Raw genomic sequence first — 3,632 nt, 5'->3', positions numbered from 1 at the left:
CATACTTGCATGTTGAGAGAAATATGTTAGTAGGGGCTAGCTATTTAGATATATTCCCTCTGTCCGGAAATACTTGTCCTAGAAATGGTTGTATCTAGACTTATTTTAGTTATAGATACATCCATTTTCAACCATTTGTAAGACAAGTATTTCCGGACGGAGGGAGTAGAAGATTGCATCGAGCACCGCACGCCATGAACGATCACTACCGCCGTCAAAACGAGCCGTCGACGCTCCCCTACTGGAGTCGGCTTAACCTTCTCAATGATAGCCAAGAAGTTTTCATGCACAAGCCCCTAAGGACTAACACGACACAAGCACAGTCATTGCCATTGAACCATTGAATCAATCTGAAGCGTCTAACATTAGATCTCGTCGATAGACATGCACGAGAAGAAACCCTAACTTGGCTGCCTCAAGGATATGATAGGAATCTACATCAGCGCTCCTCCGTCCCAATGGAAAAACTCAAAGAGGATTGAAGCCTCGAAGAGAAACTCGAAGACGGAGCACCGCCATCCGCCAGAACGTTGCCCCTGTGAGGAAAAACCCTAGCCTAAACTAATAGCCGGAGTTGAGGCACCGGCACCCTTTCCCCACCACCGGCCGCCTGAGCAGCGGGTAGAGGGGAGGTGGATCCACGGTCTTGCCGAAGCTTGAAAGGTATGAGTGCCCTAGTCGTTGCAAATGTGAGAGGGAAAGAGAAACCCTAACGGACGTGTTTCTTGTGGTGCACATGGTGATAAGGACCGACTGTTATTTCCATTGGTTTCTACAAAAACCAATTTTGGGCATTGTATTTTTGGATAATAAATTAGATATTGATGTGTTGGATGACATGGACATAATCCTTCTGGATAGTGTGTTTACTTTAGAGGAGATCAAAGTTATTGTATTTGATATGAAGCATAATAAGGCCCTTGGACATGATGATCTACCAATATTTTTATCAAAAATATTAACATGTTATAGGTCATGATTTACTTGCTTTCTGTAGTGATTTTTATAATGGAGAGTGTAAGGGCATTTTTATCCATAAGGTGTTTTGGTGATTGATGACAATGCTTTTGTGGACTAATCGTGTGCCTTGAGTTTCCCAAACGTTTTATCGCTAGGCACAAGACGGTTTGGTGCCCCTCAAAGACTATTGAAGACGGCGGTTTTTTCTACGTTTCTTTTTGGTGGATTTGAGTTGTAGGAAAGCCATACTATTAACAGGGGGTTCGCGTCGGAAAGGTTCGGGTGAAATCATCACGTACACGTTTTCTTCCTTGACCCCTTCTTTCCCCTGCCTTTGGAGCATCCTCCATTTATCCTCATTGCCTTGTCCTGGCTGCTATTGTTGGGCTTGCGGTAGTACTGCTCCCTGGAGCAGTAGTACCACAGGCACCTACAGTAGTACCGTTCTACGGCGCGGTAGTACCGCAGGTGCCCACAGTAGTACCGCTCCTCTGGAGCCGTAGTACCGTGGCCCCCAGGCCAAGTACCGCTCCATCGCGGTAGTAGGGGCGGATGTAATTTTTTACATCCGCGCCACCGCGGTAGTACCGCATCTCTTGCGCGGTAGTACCGTGCGCGGCCTGGCTTAGCTGCCAGGCAGTAGTACCGCTCCTCTGCGGTAGTACTGTGTCAGATTTTTGCTTCGTCCGTTTTCCAGCGGAAGTAGGCACTAATGTATTTTTATTCATCCGCGCTCTTCCCAGGCTATCCTGCCTTGCAGTAGTACCGCAAGGGGGAGCGATAGTACCGCGCCTGCGGCAGTACCGTCCTCAGCCCTTGTGCTACAGGTCTGCCCTAGCTACTGCTGCTGCTGCGGTAGTACCGCGGTTCCTCACGGTAGTACCGCATGGCCTTGAGGTAGTACCGCTCGTCTGGCCTTGCGGTAGTACCGCTCGTCTGGGGCGGTAGTACCGCTGGTCGCAGGCTGGTAGGTGGATAACGGTTGGAGTTTTGTCCTCAGCTATAAAATGGGTGTCTTCTTCCTCTAGTTGACTACCTCTTCCAACCCTAAGCTCCATTGTTGCTCCAAGCTCCATTTTCGCCCGATCTCACTCCCTAGCTAATAAAACTTGTTGATTTGCTCGGGAGTGGTTGAGAAGGCCCCGATCTACACTTCCACCAAGAGAAATTTGATTCCCCCCACTAATCCCTTGCGGATCTTGTTACTCTTGGGTGTTTGAGCACCCTAGACGGTTGAGGTCACCGCGAAGCCATAGTCCATTGTGGTGAAGCTTCGTGGTGTCGTTGGGAGCCTCCAATTGAGTTGTGGAGATTGCCCCAACCTTGTTTGTAAAGGTTCGGTCGCCGCCTCCAAGGGCACCAATAGTGGAATCATGGCATCTCGCATTGTGTGAGGGCGTGAGGAGAATACGGTGGCCCTAGTGGCTTCTTGGGGAGCATTGTGCCTCCACACCGCTCCAACGGAGACGTACTTCCCTTCAAAAGGGAAGGAACTTCGGTAACACATCCTCGTCTCCACCGGCTCCACTCTTGGTTATCTCGTGCCTTTACTTGTGCAAGCCTTTTGTGTTATATCTCTTGCTTGCTTGTGTACTTATCTTTGTTGCATCATATAGGTTGCTCACTTAGTTGCATTTCTAGACAACCTACTTTGATGTAAAGTTTAAATTGTTAAAGAAAAGCTAAAATTTATTAGTTTCCTATTCACCCCCGCTAGTTAACTATATCGATCCTTTCAATTGGTATCAGAGCCTCGTCTCTTTATTAAGGAGTTTACCGTCCGAAGAGTATGGTTGACGTCGTAGAAGGTGAGGAGGAGCACTCCGGTGCAAATCCGGTATCTTCTACAGGAGATGGGGGAACCGCGGTCTCTCGTGAGGAGTTCAATGTGGCGTTGGACACATTGAAAACCTCCATGACGACCGAGGTCAAAAGCATGTTTAAAGATTTCTTAGAAGAGCTTAAACTTTCCACCGCACCGTTGAAATTGGGTGATCTCGCCAACAAGGTGTCGGATGCTACCTCCGACAAAGGGGAAGCTACTAGCGAGAAAGCCCTTCCTTCTAGTGGTAAGAGTGGCACCGGCATCTTTGCCCATGTGGAACCTCCACTTGTCGATGGTGGACCTCTCCCTTCCACTCATTTGAATCATGCCGGCCCGGCCCCTAAGATTGAGAAGAATGTAGAAGTTGACTCTTGGGTCTATCGTTTTAAGCGTCACTAAATCATGTGAACACTAACCTTTGGAGAATCATTGAAGAAGGTTTCTATCTGCATGACCGAAGCAACTTCACTCCTAGAGAAGCCGTGGATAATCAATTCAATGAGAATGATCTCTTCATCATTCAAGAAGCTATCCCACCCGAAGACCTTCCTCATCTCCGGCCTTACTCCTTGGCCAAAGATGCTTGGCGCCAAGTGGTTTCCCTCTACCGGGGAAGCGCAAGCATCCAACGCTCCAACTATGAAGTGGTGCAAGATGAAGCCAATGAGTTTGCAATGAAAGAATATGAAGAACCTCGTGAGCTCTATCGGAGGGTAACTAAACTCGCGGTCTCGCTCCGAGATCATGGAAGCAAGGACACGGATGACAATTGGATCAAGCGCAAATTCCTCAAGGCAATGATGCCCTACCACAAAGCCATGTCCTTCGTCATTCGTCAAAGGCCGGA

The sequence above is a fragment of the Triticum urartu genome, chromosome 5A (genome assembly GCF_056163025.1).
Source record: "Triticum urartu cultivar PI428250 chromosome 5A, HENAU_Tu73, whole genome shotgun sequence".
In the NCBI taxonomy this organism is placed as follows: domain Eukaryota; kingdom Viridiplantae; phylum Streptophyta; class Magnoliopsida; order Poales; family Poaceae; genus Triticum; species Triticum urartu.
This window is presented reverse-complemented; position numbering follows the sequence as displayed.